Genomic DNA, 22,905 nt, shown 5'->3' on the forward strand with positions numbered 1-22,905 from the left:
CTTGGTTCCGGGTCCTGGGGAAATATTTCCATAGGTAGAAGGGCGTTCTATCTGCAAGTGATGTTTCCAGATTTGCACAGGGGCTGATCACTATGGCAACCAGACTGGAGTCTAGAGGGTTATAGGGCAGCTAAGCTTGGCCTCAAGAGTGGCCTGTGTCGTAAAGAAACCCCATGAGGGAGGTGGAGCCTGAAGAGATGGAGAGGGAGGAAGGTTTCTTGTGAACAACAGCTGATGTGTGAAAGATGGGAAGCAGAAGAAGCTGAATGCTGGAACTGCTCCATGTACCAAAACCCGAGAACACGGGCCAGGAAACAGATTTGATCCATAAATGCAGGGTCCATTTTGAATCTATGCGAAATGCTGTGAACTAAATGGGCCTAAAATTCAAAAGAATACTCAATTTGATTTCAAAGTATAAGTTAAGATATGGGATAAATGAGGCAAAATAATTATCACTGGTGGCCAAGCCTGACTGGTACTGAGTGTTGGAAAAGAATCTAGAACTGAGCATTAGCTAGGATAAGCAGCATTAGCTGCGCTAACACCCAGCCCCCAAAACTTGATCACTTAAGAAAACAGTGGCGCCAGGCGGTGGTGGTGCATGCCTTTAATCCCAGCACTCAGGAGGCAGAGGCAGGCAGATCTCTGTGAGTTCGAGGCCAGGCTGGACCGACAGCCTCCAAAACAATACAGAGAAACCCTGTCTCATAAAACCAAAAAAAAAAAAAAAGAAAAAAGAAAACAGTGGCTTATTACTGGCTCACATTACTTGGTCACTATTTTCTTAAGTGACCAAGCTTTGGGGACTGGGTGTTATTACAGCTAATTAGTTGTCCTAGCTAACACATAGTTCTAGAACTTTTAGTCAGGATATTTTTATCATAGCAAAAGGAAAAGAAACTAAGACAGCCCCCCCATGTGGAAGAGAGACACAAGGGAGTTAGAGTCAAGGAAGAGCCAAAATAAGCCCCCTCTTCTGGAAGGTGCTTCTATGGGGGACTGGCACAGCAGGGAGAGAAGCAGCTAGTGCAGCTAATGCAGGAATGGGCAAGGCGTTGTTTGACACCGAGGACTGTGCTTTGCATGCGTGTTCCCTGGCATATGGCCTTACTTCGGGCAGCTTGGGAACCTTTAAAAGGTGGGGGCTGGTTGACAGAATTACATTACTAGAGGCAGGCCCTTGGCAGTGTCAACCCAGGCCCAGTTCCAACCCTGCTTTCTGCTTCTTGGTCTGCCACCTTGCTGGGAACTTCTGAGACTGGGAATCAGGAGAGGGTGCGAGTCAGGGGCTCCAGGGATCCAGGGGCAATGACAATGTGTCCTCTGGGATGGTTGCAGCAGAGCTGGCAACAGAACAGAGTATAGTAAGGAAAGGCAGGGGGTAACCCCAAAACCCCTTAATGCAGCCCCAGAATAGCATAAGCCCTTATTCAGTGCCTTCTATACTCTGGAAACCTTGAAGACGGTTTCTACTGTAACTTACACGAGATAGTCAGTGACATAACTGCCACATGCTGGGGCACTGACCATGGATCACATTGTCCCAGCATCTTGCACAATGAATCCCTGAGGGAAGTCTGTTTGTTTCCCAGGGGTTAAAACAAAGGCATAGGGCTTAATCCACTTGCCCACAAACACACAGGTGGGGCCTACATTCACACTGAAGTTGGTGATGAGAAGCAAGGGCTGAAGAGAACCAGACCCCCTTATGCTGCTATGCTGGTGTCGGCTGTGGAGAGTCCCAGGAAGACCTCGGAGCCTCCTCTTCTTCCCCAAACTCACCACAGAGTAAGAGTCCTGCCAGCTCTCTGAGACGGTAGCCCATCCCGCAGCTAATGAGGGGCCCAGGGTGGTAGCAGAAGCTCAGGGTGGGAGGATGAGAACTGACAGTCCCACGTTACCGGCCCCTAGCAGCCGCCTGTCCATCCCCTCAAAGACAATTCTCCCTGGTGTTTATCCCCTTTGCAAGTATTTATTAGCCATTTCCTTGCCAAATTTATGCCAAATCAATGATGGAATAACAGCTAGGCTGCAAGGATTGATTTCTTGTATTTAAGACGAAACTAGTTTGTTTTGGAAGCCCAGAGCAAAAGTCTCACACTGGCTGACAAGATAATGCTTAGCTCAAGGATTCCTGGGAAGCCTTCCAAAGCCAGAACCCTGGGAGGCAAATGACCTTGGCCTTCTAGGCGGGGGCCCGGGAAAATGGCGCCATCTGTGCCAAGCAGGACCAATAAGCAGGGACATGGCCACTGAGAATTTCCCATATGCAGAAAGTAGTAGCCCTGTACACTGCCTGAACAAGTATGTCTCCTGTCCACCCCCCTTCTTACTAAATGTGGAAACTGAGGCACAGAAAGGCTAACTTGATGGCTTGGGTTTGTCTTCCTCGATGTAAGTGAGACTTCTCTGTATCTAGTGGTTACAGCTTTCTAACCCCAAAGTAAGCCCTCCCAGGTTCTGAAACCCCATCCCAAAGTGAACCATGAATGAGGGCATGTGACCCCATCATAAACAGCATGGCCTCGGCAATCTTGCTACCGGCAACTGAACGTCCAGGTCGGGTACACAGCCCAATCCCCGCATCATAAACACAAATGAACAATAATGTGTCGTGATGACCAGCTGCGGGGTGAACCCTAAACATCTGTGCGAAATCTGCCACACGCCTCAGAACTCAGGAGTAAATCTGAATCGCAGGAGAAACCCAGAGTAGTGCAGATGGTGTACAGTCTCCCTATATCCAACTTACCGTTCTCCCACACCACAAGGACTTCGAAAACTGCCCAAGGGGCTGGGGAAATGACTCTGTCAGTAAAGAGCTTGCCATGTGAGGCTAAGGTCCTGCGTTTGGATCCCCAGCCCCACACATAACATATTGGGAATGGTGGAGTGTGCCTGTAGTCCCAGTATTGGGGTGGTGGAGACGAAAGGATCAAATCCTAGATCTCCCGCCCGGTCAATCTAACCTAATCAGTGAGCTCCAGGATCAATGAGAAACCTCGTCTGAAAAAAATGAGGGGGAGGATGGCTGAGGAAGACACCCAACATTAAACCTGACTTCCACACACACATGCACCCACGTAATAACGGCACAGAGGTGGGGGGTAGCTATTCTCCCAATACCCATCTGGACGCTGGTGGAGTCTCTCAGCCACACCCTGAGCAGCCCCTGGGATGAGGGATTCACTGCCTCTTGCCTTCAATTCCACCCTAAGTGAAGCTTCCCTGCATCCCTGCATCCCCTTCGTGCTCAGAAAGGAATGAACACAGGGCTCAAAGTCAGCCTCTCTCTGGGCCAGAGTTAGCAGACCCTACAGGGGCCTTGTCCCCATTTATGCTCTGTCACCTGCTAGCTTTGATGGTCTCAGGCAAGCTGTGAAATCTGTAGGAAATTTTATTCCCCCATTGTTGAATGGGACTCTATGGTGCTACTAAGGGTTGGAGACGTATGTAGCTCAAGTACAGAGCACTTGCCTAGCGTGTGCAAGGCTTGGAGCTCAGTCTCCACGGTGCAGGAAAATACATAAGTAGATGGTACCCACTTCTGCTCTCCTTTGCATTCTAAGCCCAAGTTTGGGGTCTTCAATTCACATTTGGGATGTTACACAGTCCCTAGAGCTATTCTGTTAGGGTTTGGATCCATCACTGACTCCATTCCCATCCCACCACGGTTCAAATGGCCCTATCAACTGGATCAGCTGGCGGGGGTATCTTCGAAGTCCATCTAAAAGGAATCTTCACAGAGCCTGTGGCGCAGTACTGGAGACTTTCTTCCTGGCCAATGCTTCCCAAACTGTGTTCTTTGGGATTTTTGCCTTTCTTGAAGTGGCAGGTGTGTTTGGAGCTAAAGGACCCAAGAGGAGGTGCTAAAATAACATTAATGTTAGCAAACAAAGGCGCAACATCTCATGGAGACTTCAAGGCCTTACCTTCAGCAATACGAGCTCTCAAATCTGTTCTATCCACACTGAGCTATTTTTTTGGTTTTTCGAGACAGGGTTTCTCTGTATTGTTTAGGAGGCTATTGGTCCAGCCCAGCCTCGAACTCACAGAGATCCGCCTGCCTCTGCCTCCCGAGTGCTGGGATTAAAGGCGTGTGCCACCACCGCCCGGCTCACACTGAGCTATTTTTATGAAAGAATCACCTCTTCCCTTGCCCCTCCCCCAGCTCCCACCACACCATTTCTCCTCCTTGAAATGGCCTTCTTCCCTTGTCCTAGTGAGACCCTGGGGCAGCCCAGTCCTCAAGTTCCTTCTGTGTTCTTGTCTGGCCCCAGAATGAGAGGGATGACCAGCAGCCATTAACTGTGATTCATCACTGAGGGCCCTGTCAAGACCCTGGGCAAAAATGGAAACCTAGGAGGGTGAGCCACTTGTTCCTTCTGTGACTGGCCTGCACAGCTCCCCGGAAGTCTTTTCTGGTCAGAACGGTTTGCCTGGTCCTGAGGGCACTAAGCACCTGGAATAATCCATCCACCCCAGCAGACATGTGAAAACCAGAGGCTTCCTCAAGCTGTTTGTCAAAGGAATGTCCGTTAGCCCTGAGGGTGCACAGAGCTGTCCTGCCTGGTGAGTCTCCATCAGGTTCCGTGTTCTCTATCCAGCCTGGGACCCAGCCTCTCCTGCTTCTCTGGGGGGTGGGGAGGAGCGGTAAGGGAGCCTCCATCTCCAGTTCCTTTAGTTTTCCTGAGACAGGGTCTCAAATAGCTGGACCACACTAACGTGTTCAACTCACTATGTGGCCAAGGATGGAGGCCTTGCACTTCAAATCCCCCGGCCTCCACCTCCCCAGGGATGGAGTTTCAGGCGAGCACCACTGTGGCCAGGTTTTATGCAGTGCACAGTGGGTATCAACCTAGTGTTCCCTGCATGTTAAGCAAGTATTCTACCGACCAAGACCACCACACCCATCACCAGTCTTAAAATCCATTCACTCTTTCTCCAAGGACGCCTTTTGTACTCTAGACCCCTCTCGGAAACGTCTGTCTCAACACTGGCCGCTAGATGGCGACCTCAAATATTTTTTTTCTTCTCCAAAATGAACCTCTGCAGGATCTCAGAGGGGTTCGAAGTAAATAAAGGGATAGTAAGAAGAGGAAGGTCAGCATGTAGGACTCTCGCTGCGCCCTCTATGGAGCCATCCCTCACTCAGAGATGTTGTTTCCCCACCAGGCAGTGATTCAGCTCAGGGTGGACACTCAGACCCCCAGGAGCTTTAAAACCAACAAAGTCCAGCCACTCCAGGCCAATCAGGTCAGAACGTCTAGAAATGTCTCCCTATTCCTTGTGCTGGGGGCAGGAGGTGTCCCCCAAGAGTTCCACTACAGCTCAGGGCTGGAGTCCCTCACTTCCTGGGACCTGGGTGCCTAAGCCTGCGGCGGCCAAACGCGAGAGAGAGAGAGAGAGAGAGAGAGAGAGAGAGAGAGAGAGAGAGAGAGAGAGAGAGAGAGAGAGAGAGAGAGAGAGAGAGAGAGAGAGAGAGAGAGAGAGAGAGAGAGAGAGAGAGAGAGAGAGAGAGAGAGAGAGAGAGAGAGAGAGAGAGAGAGAGAGAGAGAGAGAGAGAGAGAGAGAGAGAGAGAGAGGTTCTAGAAGACAAGTGCATGGAATTCGAGGTACTGGGACACCCCAAAGGAGGCTGTGTGGTTTTATTTCTGCCTTTTCTTCTATTGTAATGCCACAGGTTCAGGTTCAGGTTCAGGTTCAGGTTCAGGTTCAGGACCATAAAGTCGGCTCCAGCTCTAAACGAGCCATTCATGGCAGCCCAGGTGATTCACATTGAGAACAGCCTTCCCTCATTTCCTTGAACTAATTAGTCACTTCTTAGGTCGGATACTATACCCTAAAATATGGAACCTTGACATCTGGAAGATGAGAAGGTCTATCCAGCCTTCTCCCTGAATAGGTCACGAGACCCTCAGCAAAAACTCCCCTCCTGAGCCCAGCCTGGTGGGAAAAGGCTATAATCCCAACACTTGGGAGGTGGAGGCAGAAGGATCAAGAATTAAGGCCAGGCTGGGCCGTATAGGGAAATTCTGTCTCAAAATAAACAAGAAGAAGGGTCCTCCTTGTATGCAGAGTAAAGGAGGCCGAGGAGACATAGAGACTGTTACGATAAAGCTCGAGGGGAACCTTGGCGGATTCCATGGCGGGCGCGGGTGACTAAGGCGGGGACAAACATGTCAGGCAGACAGAGCGTAAGTGAGACGTTTTATTAGAAAGGAAAAGTGGAGGGGGGAAGGAAAGAGACAAGAGGTAGAGAGACACAGAGAGGACAGAAGAGAAGAGGGAGACAAACAGTCCTGTCTGCCGCAGGGGAAGAGCGCATAAGTGGGTGGGGTCTTTCTTTTAAAGGGGTCCTTTGCACCTGTGTGCAGACTAGGAAACCACGGAATCCTGGGCTGACCAGAGCACTGCCTGAGTGCATTCTGCCAGGTGACAGGGGCAGGCCAGCATAACGCCTGAATCCTTACAGACACACAGAAAGGAGTCTGAATACACAGGCCTTGCCCGACACCCTGCGTTTATTACCCTTGGCTTGCAACTCCTTCGTCCACCACAGTTCCCACAGCTACACGCTGGCAAAGGTCAGCATAAAACATTCTGGTTTCCCTATGTCCTTGGCTCTTCTTGTTTGTCGTCAAGAAAAAATTACAGCAAATAAACTTGCATGTTCATCTCTTTGTTGCCATTGCTGTTAGTGGAAACTCAGCTACAAACCTAAAATGGGAATATTTTAAAATATTTAAAATAAAAAATTCTTCCCTCTCTTAATATCAAGATACAAGAAAAATAGATAAAATAGATAAATTGGACTTATTAAAATTAAAAAGTCTTTGTATTTCAGAGACACCATCAATAAAAATCAAAAAGCTTGGAATTTAGTTGAAAGTATTTATAATTGTATATTTGATGATAGACTTACACCTGGGGACACTTAAAACAAAGACAACACTCTTTTTCCCAGTGTTAGTAGTTAGTTCAATTAAGGCATCATGCGTGCTAGCTAGACAAGCACTCTACCACGGAGCTACCTTCCCAGCCCCTAAAAACTCTCAACAGCCAGCAACAGGAGCACAAACAACCCAATTAAAATTCTAAAGGCAAATGATTTGAGCAGACATTTTCCCAGAGAAGCTATACATATGGCCCATACATATAAAAAGTCACTAGAGAAATGCAAATCAATATCACAACAAAACAAAGACTTCACACCCACCGGGAGCAGTCCTTTCAGAAAAGACAGATAACAACCTACACAACTGAAGACTCAGAGGCAGAGGAAACATCCCCTCAGCTTTGGGGAAATGGTTCCACAAATCCTGCAAAGATTCGAGGAGGAGCTGTCAGTTCTGTGATTAGTAGATCCCCTCTTAGATCTATACTCCTGGGAAAATTAAAGATGCTCACACAGGACACTGTATGGCAATGCTCACAGCAGCCTTATTTACAGTGGCAAAAGGACAGATGTGACCCAGATGTCCTTCAGCTGATGAATGGCTCAACTGAATATGGTAGACCCATATGGTGGACATGCCTCAGCCATGGAAATGTAGGGTTTCTGATGCATGCTACAACATGGATGGTCCTGGAAAACATCGTACAGAGTAAAAGAAGTCAGTCACAAAAAGGCATCTTATAAGCATGACTCCAGCTGTGTGAAAACCCATTGTGACAGAAAGGTTATCATCAGGGGCTGGGGAAGGAAGAAATGGGCGCCAGTGCTAAGTGGTGAGTCTTCAGGGTGATGCCAGTTCTCTGGAGTTAAGTACTGGGGATCGATGCATGCTCGTGCGCACACATACACACACAGAGAGAGAGAGAGAGAGAGAGAGAGAGAGAGAGAGAGAGAGAGAGAGAGAGAGAGAGAGAGAGAGAATTGGAGAGGCTAGGAGTGGAATTCCAGGCAGTGGGCAGTGGAAGTGACCTGTGCAGACACCCTGTGACCTAAGAGTATTGTGCTTGTTGGGAAAGCACTGATCTGAGAGATGATGTCTCTGACCTAGGCAGGGGAATCCCAAAGGAAGCCAGGCTCTCAGATAGGGAGTGGAGGAGGGGAGCAGAAATAATACCAGGCTGTGGGGCATTTGTCCAGACCCAAGACCCCTGCTTCCTTCTCATTTGACCTGACTACCGCCAAGGAATCCTTACAGCCACAGCATTTCTGTCCTTTCACCTTGCCTCCTCCATTCATGCTGCCGCAAGGCCCCCTCCCCCCACAGGGACATACTTTGTCATCTGTGGTCTCCTCTGGCCTTTGTGACAGTTACGGGAAAGACAGGCCAGGGAGGAGAGAGCCTTCATCACAGTTTATGGTGTTCTTAGAAAGCACTTACTTAATGAGTGACCTGTGAGGTCTGGAGTCAGTCATTTCACAAGGCAGACTTGAAGTAAAGGTGCTACAGGCCACCAGGGGCAGACTCTGAAATCAAGAAGACTCCAATTAAGGATCTCTTTCACTGAGCCCCTCTGCCCTGGAGAAGCCCTCTCATTAGGTTATTGCAAGCTCATGGAAACCAAGTCCATGGAACGGAACTATTTCTGCTTCCCCAACAGCATCAGCGGAATGGAAGGCGTGACCATGGAGGTCCCCAAGACCCATACCAGTCTGAGGATTTGGTTCCATCCCATCTGGGCTCTCTCTAACAGCTGCCCTTTCAGGACCCACTCACACTGCCTCTCCCTGGCTGCACTGTGCTCCAAGGGCTGGCCTGGCGCCACAGGCAGCATTGTACACTGCACCGAGGGCCTGGGGAAAGTTGAATGCAGACCTGGAGAGTTCGCTGAGATGAGAAACTGGTGAAGGACCCACGTCTGTTTGCCCCATCAAGCTGGCCAGGCCGGGCCCACCTTCCTGCCCCACAGATGGGGAAGGCTCCTACCCATTGTTCTCCAGGATGCTTTGACGAGGGAAGGGAACGTGGGGCCTAGAGACAGGAAGGCTCAGCTTCCGGGCACCAAGGTCTGCCAGACTCAGGCCTGCCCTCCAGACAGGAAGGCTGGTCCTTGGTCACATGAAGTCCAGCCCAGCTGCTGGGCCACCTCAAGCAATGCCTCACCCTTTCTGTGTAGGAGATGGGGTGCAAGAGGGTTTGTTAAGTGGGCTGGCGTAGGCAGAAAATTCCAGAATGTGGAGGAGGGAGATGCCCAAGGGTTTGACCTCCCTGGGCCCAGCTATACCACTCATGCGCCATTGCACTCCAAATACTGCACGCAGAACACACCCACAGGAGTGCCTTGCACACACCATTCTCAGTCTCGCACACACGTTCACGTCATCAGACAAATACCACGCACACAGTCCGTACACACTCACAGTTGCTTCCATTAACCTCTCTGTTGTTTTATTGCCGATGCTTACTCAGTAACTACTATATACTTTGCATAAATCTCTCTAAGGCCTCCTAACACCCTTTGAGGAAAGCATACAATCACAGCAAAAGCTATGTGGCTGGTCTGGGGTCCGCTAGATAAAGCTAAGGGGAAGATAAGACAATCCGAACAAGTCCTTGTCAGGCTCCATGCTGAGCCCCTTCAGCCTGGCTGTTCCAGCGTCAAGGTCCTTGGCCCTCTAGCAGTACTTCCCAAACAGCATTGCTAGGATGTCTGAGAGAAAGCCAGCAAAACAGCTGGGAAAGTGCTCTAGGGGAAGTTAGCCCCCTCGGCCCCCTCTAACCACCGGCATTGTTCTCACCACCAGGAATGCAGTCCCCACTCTGCTCCTTCCTGGCCTAGGACAGGCTGCCCAGCACCCCTCTTCCTCCGCAGGCTCCTGTGACTGCAGTCTTAACAGCATCTGGCCTCTCCTGCCACTGATTCGGTTGCCCCCCCAACCCCCACCACACACACACACACACACACACACACACACACACACACACACACACACAGGAGATCACCCCATGGTGTACTTATACCTAGGCAGATTAATTTTCCTAAAACAGAACCTCTTGAGTTTGGCCCATGGTTTCAAAGCAGCTTGGAGGACATCAGGTCACCTCTCTGACAATGCCCAGCATGGAAGCACATTCCCTGTCACCAGCCTGGGTCCCTTCCGTACGGCTCATGCTCATCCAGGTATCTCCCATGCCTGGCAAAGAGCTAGGAATCTTGGGCATCATTGGGTGGGTTTTTTTTTTTTTTTAATGACATGAAAATTCTGCCGATAGTAACAGAGTACTGGGAGTCTCGGGGCACGCCACAGGGAATACTGAGCTCCAAACACAACAGTGAAAGTCTGGTGCTTGGCTTGCCCCTCGTTTCCCCTTTTAATTCAGCCCGTAGGCTGGTGCTGCCCACAGTCAAGGTGGGTCTTTCTCCTCGATGAAAGCTCCCTGGAAAGCCCCTCACGGTCACATCCAGAGCTGTGTTTCCTAGGTGATTCAAATCTAGTCGAGTTCCGATGACGATTAACCATCACAGAGCGCTGGCGGCAGACTTTGCTACTGAACAGATGGAGTGACCGGAGTGTGGCTGGAGTTTTTCCGGGGGAAGCCTGGGAGCTGGGAGTCTGGTAGGCTGGATGAAGACGGTGCTTTCGAGCTGGGTGTTGAAAGGTTGGGAGGGCCTGGGCTGGCACATTGGGGCAGGAAGAGCATCCTAGAGAAGGACAGCCTGGGCAGAGGCTGAGAGGCAGGAAGCAGAAATGGCTGACCTGGACTGATCTGCAGTGTTCAGCAAGGCCGTGAAGACATACAGAAAGAGTTTAGTTGGAGTTGGGCAACTAAAGGTTGTTGTAAAAAGGTTAGATCCACCCCCTGCTCTCATGGCCATTGTGTTAGACATAAGATATAAAGTCTAGGACCCAGATGGCGCACAGTAGAACTCAAATAATAGCCTCAGAGTTGCCTCTGGTATCAGGAGCATCTATATGAAGAAAAGGAAAAAAATGGGAAAAATTTTCAGCAACCAAACCTTACTGCAGATAGACCATGGAGTAGTTTGGTGTCACGTGACTTCTCCAAATAAGATCTGCTCCCTGTTCCTCAGCGACACTCAGCTCCAGTCAGACTATCAGGTAGTTTATGCCACACTGGCAAAAGCAAGACAAAACCAAAAGGAATCAAGAGTCAGGCACACCTAGTGCAAACCTGTGAGCTCAGTATTAGGAAGGCCCTGAGATGGGAAGATCATGACTTTGTGCCCAGCCTGGGCTACAGGACAAAACCCTGTCTGAAAAAAAAGGAAGGGAGGGAGGAAGAGAGAGAGGGACGGAGGAAGAGAGAGAGGGAGGGAGGGAGGGGGAAAGAAAAAGAAAAAGAACTCACAATAATGTGGTCATAGCAAGACACAGCTGATCACTTGACTCAGGCCAGGGAGCCCCTGACTGGGAAGGGATGGGAAGGGTACTGTGAGCCCCTCTGCTGAGTGCACACACAGGCCAATGGAGCTTGGGACAGGCTCCTGGGGAAGCTGTGGGACATGCAGTCCCTGGGGAAGCTGTGGATCCGCCCTCAGTGCCCCAACCCTGGTCTGATACATGCACAGCTCCAAGTCCTCATTTAGGGAGAACCCCATCTATGCTCCACCCCAGGAAAACACAACGGTGGCGAACATGTGGGTAGGAGAAGAAAGAAAAGTCGGTGAGTGAGGTCATGAATCCTAAAGCTGCCACAGAGGAGGTGAGATCAGAGCGATCAGGGCGCTCTGCAGACAGAAGAGAAGGGAATGCAGGGGACTGGAGAAGAGCGTGGGCAGACCCCAGAAGGTGGACATCACATGGCTTTACAGCAACCGCCTGTGACGAAGCCAAAGGCATCACTCTCCTGCCCTAAAGTTGGATGCCCAGGACTGGGGGAAATTTTTATTGACAGAAAATTAGAAATTTGTATAGACAGAGAAATCTGGAAGATTTCTGTTGACACACTGTCGCAAGACAGGAAAGCCTGCTGCGTAAAGAGCTTCCCCGTGGAGATGAAGGCATGTTTCAGAATTGGCATTGCACCAATGAGCTCTCAGACCTCAGACAGCACTTAACTCCCAGACTCAGTTTCCCCATCTGTGTAGCAAAGCTAACAACAGCTAACCCTGGGCTTGTCCTGGCAACTAAATGAAGAGCTCTAGGCATCAGCAGCACTCAGGAAGGCTGTGTACCTCAAATGTGAGAGCACTCAGCCACAAGGCGTAGGGGGCTGCCAGCCTGTAAGTATTGTGGTTCCATCTCCAGGCAGTGTCTCCACGCACCTCAGGCGAGGCCAAGGAATCTGCATTCCCAACCCCTCTACCCACCCAGTGATTCTGAGGCAGGAGGCTTGAGGACCACACTCATCTTTCTTTTTGCCTCCATATATGTCTGTGCACCTTGTGCATGCAGTACAGGAAGAAGCCAGAAGAGGGCATCAGATCCTGTGGAACTAGAGTTACAGACAATCACTAGTGGCCATGTGGGTGCTAGGAACAGAACCCAGGTCCTCTGGAAGAGCAACAAGTACACTTGCCCACTGAGCCTCCATCCCTGCCCCAGAGACCACACTCACACCCAGAACATGCCCAGTGTGCCTTCCAGGGTTAATGATTTCCAAAGTACATTTCACCCTACTTACAGTCCCAAAAGTATGACTTGGGTGCCGTCCTAGGGGAGAGGAAAGCAGCCCAGAGAAGCCAATCAACTGCTCCATGTCACACAGACAGGATCTGGCTCAAAATCTGCCATCCCCTCAGCCTGCAGCTCTTCACACAGGACCCCCCCCCCTCGTCAGACCAGGCAAACATCCCCTGGTCCTTCACAGCTTGCCCTCACAACCCTTTCTCGTCTAGCTTATTCCAGCAGACCACCGTATTCCCTGCTTTCCCGTCAGCCTCCTGTCCCCTCAATGCCACTTCCTGTGCTTGTGCCCTCCTGTCTCCTATAGGCTTGGAGCAGGGGTCAGGAAGTTCATGAAATCAGTCACGGAGAACCATAGGAGCATTGGCCTGGCCTTCTGGGGTCTGGACTTCCTCTGCTATAGATACCTGCACTGCCATCCCTGGAGCTCCGAGCACACTCAAGGCTTGCATTGTTTCCAGAAGACAATGGTGACTGCTTTCAGGGCAGACGTATCCACCAAGACTAGAGTACAAAAGGAATAGGCAGTGGTGGCAAGACAGGCCCTGCCCTTGGTGGCTTGCCAGTGCTGAGTATGAGACCCAGAGGAAGGCTGCCCTGGCAGATGTGTCCCTTGGGTATACAAACCGTCGGGACAGACAGCCCTCAGAGGACAGCAGGCTCTGCTGGGCCATCCCACCCTAAGGGTAAGGGGCAGACTGATCCCGGCAGAGAGGAAAATATGGAGCTATTGTTTGCTCATTGCATGCGCGCGCACGCGCGGGCGCGCACACACACACACACACACACACAGTGGTTGAATGCTATGGATCCTGCTCAGAACTCAGGACAGCCCACAGCCCCTGGGACAGCTGCCCTCCTTACTCTCACGTCATCATCTGTCGTCACACGCCTTCAGAACACAAATATTCCATCCAAGTTTAGGCTCCATCTCCATGCCTCTGTTCCAGTTCCGTTCTCAGGAAACCTGGAGGGAATGATTGGCTACACTGATTTTGCTTCCTTGTCCCCCCACCGCCACCCTGGCTATCCCCTCCAGTCAGTTTTGTTTAACCTGCTGTAGTCAAGTCTATGACCTCATTTTCCAAATCCAGTGTCTGGAGCCGTCCTAGTCACACTCTTACCTTGACCCAGCTGGCCACTCTACTGACCTCAGTAGCTTCCACAGGCCCTTATTACAGAGCCATCTGTAATGGACCCACAAACTTCAGAGAATGAACCCTCCCTACCCACAAGCTGGTCTATTCCCATGGACCAACTGGCTCCTCTTTGGATGTCACCCATCTCCACTTACCAGCCCCATTCTGTACTTGGTATCTAATGGGCATCTCCAAAACCACCTACCCCAGACAGAGAATCTCTTCCACTACCCCTCCTATCTTTCTCCATTTAGTCACTAATGCCTGGTGATAGGGGATGTCCTTCTGTATGGTGTAAATATATGTTTTTCTTACTGGTTGATGGATAAAGCTGTTTCGACCAATGGACAGGCAGGATTTAGCAGGCAGGAAATCCAAACAGGGACAGAGAAAGGTAGTAGGCAGAGTCAGGGAGATACCATGTAGTTGCAGAGAGAGCAAGGCACCTGGACATCACTGGTAAGCCAAGACCACATGGAGATATGCAGATTAATAGAAACAAGTTAATACCTAAAAGAGAGCTAGCCAATAAGAAGCCTGAGCCAAAGGCCAAACAGTCTATAGTTAATATAAGCTTCTGCGTGTTTATTTGGGACTGAATGGCTGCAGGACTGAGTTGGACAGAAACTTCCATCAGCAGCCTGGCAAAGGCCTGCTGTCCTATGGTCTCCCTTTGCCTCACTGTATAACAGGACCAGTTGGCGACTTCCCAAACTTTAACCTGTAAAGAAACCTGGAACTTGCCAAAGGGTACATTCCAGGGTCTTGCCTTGTAAGACGACCAGTCAGTCTGGACCAGTACCCTGGAAATGTTGCTAGCCCATTACATAATAAATGAACAAAATCTTGACCTCTTCCCTCCAACCTCTCAATTCTGAGGGACTCTGGTCTTCCTTCTCCCTCACTGTCTTCTAAGTTTCTCTTTTGCTGATTCAAGCCTATGACTGAGCCCATTTTACAAGTGAATAAACTGAGGTACAGAGCCCTGACTGGCCCACTGTCACATCAGAAGTAAAGCTACATCTCTGTGACGTTACCCCCAATATTCATAACATGAGATAGTATCCACAAACTGACTCAGGCTGGTGCCTTGAAACTGAAACCCACACCACCCTGCCCAGCAGAAGCCAACAGGTACTCCAGAGCTGAAAGGAACTATTGGCCCCATTTCAAAGCCGCCCCCATCCTAAGGCCTCCACAGCCCCCTTTTCATCCCACCATACCATGGAATCACTGTGGAAAGCCAGCTCTGCGGAGAGACTGAGGCAGCTGGATGTCTGTCTTGATTACTGTGTCCAGCTGGGAGTACCTCAGACCCACTAAGCCTTAGCTTTCAGGACTGTAAAGGGGATATGACACCTGCCTTCAGGGGAAAAGCCCAGGGCCCCACAGCCAGTGCTAGACTCAGAGCTGCAGAGTGAGACCTGGAACTGAGGTGTGAGTTAAGTACCCGAGGCAGGCCTAAGGCCTCCTCCACAGAGGCTGACCAGGCTGAGGCCGCCCACCATAGGGCTTGCCTATCTGCAGGCAACTCACAAAGGAAAAATAACAGGAAGCCATCCCGAGGGGAAGTGGGCCAGGGCCAGTTGGAAAACCTGCCTCCCACCCAGGCTGGGTGTGGCTCCCCTCTCCCCTCCTGAGGCAATCAGCGGAGCTCTACACAAAGCTCAACCCTGGACAGACTGACTGAGGAGCGGAGAGTCTTCAGCTCACAGACACGGTAAGTGAGGCTCCCAAACCTCCCTCTTCCCCTGTCCGGTTGAGCCCAAACTAGGAGAGTCCTGGCTTGAACATATGGAGGATGATTGCTGTGGGACTCCCAGGGGACAACAGTCTCTCCAGGGCCTGAGTCTCCTCTGGGGCCAGAGTAGGGCTAAGGAATATATACCTCTCAGTGTGCAAGGACACGCGAGTATCTCAGAGCCAGTATGGGAGGAAGACGAGTAGTCTTAACTGTCTCACTCCAGTGACCTGAAACTTCTACGGATAATAGGTTCAAAGAGGACAGGATTCCCAGGGTAACCCAGCACGCCAGGGCAGAGGACTGGTCTGAGCCTTGGATTTGAGTGGGATCTGTTTTGTACGGAATGGGCAAACAATAGCTCTGCGCTTCCCTGTCTATCGGGAGTAGCTCTGCCTTCTGCCCAGGGGACAGAGCTAAAGGAGAAGATTCACCAAGTCTGACTTACCACCCCCCCCATCGTCCCCACCCACAACTCCTCAAGGAACTGGGGTGGGATTTGGAGGGCTGAAAGGGGCACTCATGGCCGCTGTCAGTGTCTTTCACTTCCAGATGGACAATATGAGGCTCATCTCTTGGCTCTTAGGGTCCTGTTCATGAAATCTCTTCCCTCATCTCCCCCCAACTCATGGGGTTGATTTGTGTCTTGGTAGCCTCAAGCAGGAAGGCAGCCTGCCGTTTCTTCCCCAGTACCAGATACTCAGGGCCTAGTGCTGGTAAGCTGGCCACGCAGCTCAGTCAAGTCCCTGGAAAGCCCTGGAGACAAGGACCTCTGAGCCAAAAGCTGGACTTAGAGACGGTGACCCTCGGCACTGATCCCCACCCACTCACTTCCGTGTGGCCTTGGGACGGTTACCTAAGGTCTACAAACCTTCATTAGGAGAGGAGGACATTTGGGTGGGATTTTATTCACCATCTGTGGTGAGAAATGGAGACGGTATATGCAGAAAGACTACTCCAAAACAATGGTTCCCGAGCTTGCTAGCCAGTCCCAAGGAGATAGATAGATTCTCTCTGTACTCAGAGAAAGCAACCGAGCTTTGGGACAAATCAGGATGAAGATTTGAACCTAGAGCTCACCCTCCACAGAACAGACTGGTTCTGGCACCTGTGGCTACCCAGGGTCTCTGGCTTCTAGAACATGAAGTGGAGGAAACAGCCTCATAGTCCTTACAAGTGATTTACACCCTTGGCTCTGGGGGGAAATGCCTCATAGTGAGTGAGAGGCAGACAGTCAGGGAATCAGGGATGGATTTCTCCACTGTCCCAGAGCAGTAGGTGACTGTGAATAGCACAAAGATTTGGAATCCCAAAGCACAGGTACAATCCCCCTCCTCACCTCCTGTCGGGGGGTGGGGGTCCCCAGCATATGAAAGGAAGAGCTGCAAGTTCCTTCAGGCAGCTGCGCCTGAACTTGTTATCAACCCCTGGAGGAACGAGGTAGGTAGGCAAGGCTCCGTGAACAGGTGACAGGGACACCGCAGAAAGATCGGAGGGTCTGGGAGGATGGTGGGCTCTAGGTTCTTCAAAGCAGGGCATGGAGGCTGAGTAGTAGGAAGGTTTGTGACAGTCCAGAACAATTATCTGTCCTCAGGATGGTAAGAGAGTCACAAAAATCTCCCGCATCTGGCCTGAGCCCAGCCATCTCTGGACTGGAGCGTACCCAGGGATCCCAAGGGAGCCTCGGGGGACCCATGCCAATCCTAAGTTTCAGAGCATGAAGCTGGGAGACGCTCCGAATACCATGAAGGGGTTAAGCTGCTCACCCTGTAGTCTCAGCCCAACCATTGTGCAGCCAAACAAGAGCCGGACATGGGGCAGGAAGCCTGAAGGGCCACACTATTTTCTCCCAAAGTGAGGTGACTCACAGTTGCACGGCTGCCTCAGAGGCGGCAGACACAAACCGGCATCCCAGCAAAAACTCACGCCACCAGCTGAGTGGACCTTTTCTAGCTGTTTTTCTCAACTCTTTTTCATGCCTCAGTTGACACGAATAATTCGCATGTGGCTGATGGGGACCTCTGAGGTCCAGAGGGACTAAGCAGGTATCCTGAGGTCACATAAAGTCTTCTGACTCCATAGCTGTCCTCCACATCAGAGTTTAGAGAAGAGACAGTCAGATGACTTCACCACAGTAGCCTGTGTACAGACGGACGAACCAGGAGCCCAGAGGTCCTGGGGACTGCCCTAATAGGCCAGTTCTACTGCTATTGGGGAAATGCAATAAACCCATCAGAACCCTGGTCTAAGTTGGCAGTGAGAGGAGAAGTTACAGAGAGCTTCTTGAAGGAAAAGTAGGGACTGGGAATTCTAGGAAGACTACTAGCACAGCTCCTGCAAACCCAGCCTCAGTCTCCCATCTCTGTGACAGAGGATGGCTCTTAAGCCCACTCAGGGACGCGCGCGTGCACACACACACACACACACACACCTGCAGGGAGAAATGGGGCTGGGGGTGGGGGGAGCGGCGCGCGTGGAGATGAGTCTAAGGCAAGACCAGGAAATGAGGTGAGATGTGAGGCAGCCAGGGGAAGGCATAGCTCTAGACGAAAGAGGACGGGTAGGCAGAGGCAGAGCAAGACACCCGCACCCTTGTGCTGGACTTCACCTCTTCGAGTCCTCCTGTCTAGCCATTCAGCTTTTGTTACTGTACTACAGATGCAGTTGCAGCAACAGGACAGGTTCCAACAGACAAACATACGGAACTTGTTCTGATGTCCCACTCTTGTCCCCACAGCCCCAGCCAAAGTCAGGAAGCTCAGAGGGGGCTGAAAGTCTCCCTCGGGTGGGCATCCTCTGCCTGATGCTTGAGCCTCCCCCACAGGAGACAGAGAGCTAGTATGGATGACTTAGCTCTCAAGGACCAGGCATAAATCAGTTTCAAATTGCAGACAAGATCTGGCCCTATTGGAAGTCCCCATCTTGAAAGCTGTGCTGAATATTCAGGGGAATGACGATGGTGGTTGACTAGTGATGTCTGCCACGGGCGTGGGAAGAGGTGAGTGGCAGCAGTCTGTGAGGTCTAGTGTGGCAGCCATGGCTTAAGAGGCTCTCTGCTCAGGGGTATGTGCATCCTCTCTGGGGACCTGTACAAAAGATGATCTCGTTGCCCTAAAGAATCAGATCTTAGTGGGATCAGCAATGTGGTGGCTGTTAGAGGGGGCTCTTTGGGATAAAGAGTAAGGGCTTTTTTTTTTTTTTCATTTAAACCACAGACTGTGTTTGCTCTGACCAACTCAGGTGCTGACTGCAAATACGCATGTTGGTTTTCAAATCTTGTAAGTGGAAGGAGACCTGGAAGCAGTTTCAGTGTGGGAGACTGAGTCATGGGGTGGGGAGGTGCATTTCACACACACACCCCGCACTCCAGACCTGGACCCAGAATGCTCAGGCTAGGAAGCAGAGGCTGGGTTGAGAACTGGTAGCAATCAGGGAACTGCATGGAGGAGGTGGCCTGAGGCTGCAGTTACCCAGGGAACAAAGCTAGGAAGTGCACCCCAGCATGCTGAGTATAGGGCAGGCACTGGACATTCTAGAAACCTCTAGGACTCCTCGTGGCTGGAAAGGGGAGGAGGGTGGAAGACAGAAGAAGAGTTGGAGGGGCTGGCAGGGGACATACTCTGCTAGTTTAGGCAGGGGAGACTCAGAAGGTAGCCAAGTCACAAGCCAAGCCAGGAGACAGCCCCAGGGAAGCAGCAGGTTTGGGACCCCAAGGAACAAGGTTTCAGGGCTAAACTAAGCTACAAACGGGGACAAAGCCCCAAAGGGCCAGCTCATAGCTGATTGGCTTCACCCTCCCACCCTCCCAATATCCACAATGACAAAACCCAGCTGTAAACATGGGCCCTCCAGGAGACAATATAGGAATTACTGGAGAAGGGGAAGGGGCGCATGTACCTCGAGATCCACTCCTGTCCTAGCTGACGCTCAAAGTGTGGGGTAAGAAGGCAAAAGCTGCCCAGGGCCACACACAGAGCTCAGGCTGCAAAACCACCGAACACAGGCACACCCCTTACATGTTCTGAGCCATCTCCGCCCACTGCCCTGCCCCTCATCCCTGACCCAGGCCTCCAGGCTGGAGTCCACAGTCTGCAGGGGGCTGGGGTGGGACTGAGAATTCCATCCTCAGAGGCCCTCCCTGGGGCTCCACTTAGCTGCCAGGTCCAGCCCCTGTCCTCACTGAAGGCCGCAGACCACAGAGACTAGAGGACCTGACAGAAGTCACCTTTGTAGGATACATGCCTACATGCAGGGCCATTGGGAACTTATACAGGAGAGAGAGAGGGGGGGGACGGAGGGAGGGAGGCAGGGAGGGAGGGAGGGAGGCAGGGAGGGAGGGAGGGAGGGAGGGAGGGAGAGGGAGGGAGGGAGGGAGGCAGGGAGGGAGGGAGGGAGAGGGAGAGGGAGAGGGAGAGAGAGAGAGTTAGCTAGTTGTTAGTTTTCCTTATTCCCCCAGAGCCCTCCAGGATAGTGAGCAGCCTCCCCAAAGCCAGAACCTGGCAGCTAGAATCCACTAAGGATTAGATGCCTGTGGCCAGGGGAGGACAAACCCAAGACACTGGCCTTATGCCCCGCTGAGGGGCTCTAGCTGGAGTCAAATTTCCTACATCTGTTCAGCTACAAAGCCAGAACCTAGTCCCTGGAAGCCCCGGAGACACTCCTCCATAGCTCCACCACAGCGGTGCCCAAAGCCTTCCTTCTGCCTGTAATCTGTAGAACTCAAGGCTGAGTCCATCTCACAGCCCCTCTGAGGCCAAGTCCGAGGAACAGATGGGCTCTAAGGACGAAGGAAAGGGGGTCTTTGCCTCACCTCCCAAGGACTCCCTCCTAGGACTCAGGCAGCATGCCAGTTCTGTCCCTCCCCACACGGCCTCTCGCAGCCTCTCAAATCCTTTTCTCCCAGCATACTTCTCGTTTTTGTATATGGTGGGCTTTGTGCCTGCCTTCCCATGGGTCCACAGACGCAAAAGCCTATATAAGGTAGGTGCTAGTATGTGAGTGACTGTGTAACCTTGCACTCTCTGAGCTTCCTGCAGGGAAGTGGTGCTGTGTGACCCAGACAGGAAAGAGCATCAAGCTGGTGGGAATAGAAGGTCCTAGAGTTAAGGTCTCATAGCTAGGACTATGCTTGGGGTCTCTTTGGGACCCCGGAGAGCAGCAGACAGAGCCACTGGGCCTTTTTGTCCCATCCTACTCGGATGCCCACGCAGGTTGGCCTTCAGAACCACCTCTCAGTCCCCAGGCTCTGGCCTGGGTATCTTGTCTCTGGCACCTTGAACCATGGCCACTCTAGATGAAGACTCCAAAAGCCTCCAAGATCCTTATAAGGGCATAGTTAAGTTCAGTCATACTTGGGTTCTCAGGGTCTCAAGTGTCCCTTTACTTGGGCTCTGAGTATGTTCAACACTGGGGCATTAATTGGGGATCTTCATGGCATTCTTAGCCTGATGGAAGGCACAGCAGACACTGCCATCCTTTGTGAATTTATCTCAAAGCATGAACAGGACCCACCCCAGGGTTGGGGCATCATCACAGCTCCTGGATAGCAAGGAATATCTATCTGTGAAATGGGAATGAGAATTTCCGTACCCTGGACATGCTGGGGAGAGTGTAAATTTTGAATGGAGGGCTGTCTGTGGAAGCCAAGGGCTGAAAACTGTTATGATAAGTAAGTGTTGCTGGAATTAGAGGTGACACAAGAAGGGTGATTCTAGTCTCAGCTTCCATGGAGCCAACCCTTTCTCATTTGCAGAGGGGACTATTGGTAATTGCCTTGAAGGGTTGTAGCAAGGTTTAAATCAGATAGCATGTTCAAGGAGACCAGCCCACCCCACACCCCAGGCTCCAGAGTTGGGCAGGAGACGGCCTTACAAAATTCTACCTCCCAAGGGCCCAGACTCCATGGCCTTGCCTCTTCGCCAACAGCTGACTGACTAGAGAGCTGAGTGAGTAGACCCCCCTGTCCCCTGGTGTAAAGGATGCTGTGACAGAAAAGACCATTCCTACTCAGAGGTGGGGAGCTTATGGGTGACCTTGCGGGCCACAGGCTTTCTTTCCAGGGTTCACGTCAAAGCCTCTGCCGGACACAGACAGAGGTCAACCAAAGCCCACCAACAGGCTAATGTCCCTTACAAGCCAGTAAACTGTGCTTCATTGAAGTACAATATAGCAATGTCCTCACATAAATGATGATGGTTGTCAGCCCTAGGAACCCTTCACTCATCCCAAAAGGTCCCAGTAAAGAAACCATGTCTGCTCCTTGTGTCATACAAAGTCCCCATAGGAAACTCAATGTACAGTGTGGGCACTACAAAGGGATGTCCAGCAAGGGCTACGGGGTGGGGGTGAGTGGGGGCACAGGGGCCACACAGCATGTGCAGGTACCAGGACACTAGCAACGGAGGGGAGCTGTCATCACCAGGGCTGAAGGGGCAAAAGGGAGGACACTTGTAGAGCCCAGAGGCAAAATCCCGCAGATGCTGCCCCACTAGGAGCTGACAGGATGGAGAGAGACTGCAATGGTAATGGTAAAGGAGACAGGCAGACCAGAGGGACGGGAAGAAGCGGCCTGCTTCCCTCCTCCCATAACCAGAGCACCCGATGGACACCTCTCGGCTGAACACAGTCAGAGGCCAAGGCCGAGGCTAGGAGATCCAGGGGAAACTCTGTGGTCCAGAGCAGAGGTTGGTGAGGACGGAGAGAAGATCTGGGAGACAAAATGATCTACACAAATGCTCAGGAAATGACTGGATGGGGTATTGTTGCTGCTCTTTTGAGACCAGAACTGGCCTCAAGTTCCTGGCGGTCATTCCACCTCTGCCTCCCAAGTCCCGGTATTATAGGCATGTGCCACTTAAGGACTGTGTTCAGAAACAAGCACAATAAGCAGGCCATAATCCTCCGATGATGGTGGCAAGCCACCACAAATCCGAGGCTCACAGCACATATATTTATTTATGTATCGTTTTTTTACAGCTCAGAAAGCCAGGAGTCTGAACTGGATCACAGAGGGCTGAACTCAGAGCTGTGACCCCTCTCCAGGCCTCAGGAGGAACTCATGCCCAGGCCTCTTCCAGCTCCGAGGGCCATTTGTGTCACTTAGTTGGTGGTCTCTCAGCACCTCAGGTGAGTCTCACTATGTCTTTCTGTGGTGCTGGAATCCAGACCTTCACATGAGACAAAGTGCCCTGCTGTAGAAACACATCCTGAACCCTCTCTCTACATTTCATTTTATTTCACTTCATTTTTGAGGCAAGGTCTCATGTGCCCTAGGCTGGCCTCTAGCATCCTATGTGGCTGATGGTGACCTTTGAACTTTTGATCCTCCACCTTCTAAATGCTGGGATTATGGGCATGTGCCATGATACCTCGTTTGCATGGTGCTGGGGATAAAACCAAGGCTGGGCAAGCAGTCTACCAACTGAACTACATCCTTATTTGTCTCCCCAGGTCACCCTGGCCTCGAACTCACTCTGTAG

At 51.4% G+C, this 22,905-nt stretch overlaps 1 protein-coding gene across 1 annotated transcript in view; it reads left to right on the forward strand.

The window, feature by feature from the left end:
- The first annotated feature begins 15,251 nt into the window (after nt 1–15,251).
- Cdh5 (cadherin 5) overlaps nt 15,252–22,905 on the forward strand; it is a 38,848-nt gene continuing 31,194 nt past the window's right edge. Inside the window, exons 1-2 of the mRNA XM_005078647.4 lie at nt 15,252–15,406; nt 22,403–22,552. The gene's annotated coding sequence lies outside the window, so the exon portion shown is untranslated. The remainder of the gene's footprint in view (nt 15,407–22,402; nt 22,553–22,905) is intronic.

Source organism: Mesocricetus auratus, unplaced genomic scaffold, assembly GCF_017639785.1.
Source record: "Mesocricetus auratus isolate SY011 unplaced genomic scaffold, BCM_Maur_2.0 Super-Scaffold_100714, whole genome shotgun sequence".
NCBI classification, from domain to species: Eukaryota; Metazoa; Chordata; class Mammalia; order Rodentia; family Cricetidae; genus Mesocricetus; species Mesocricetus auratus.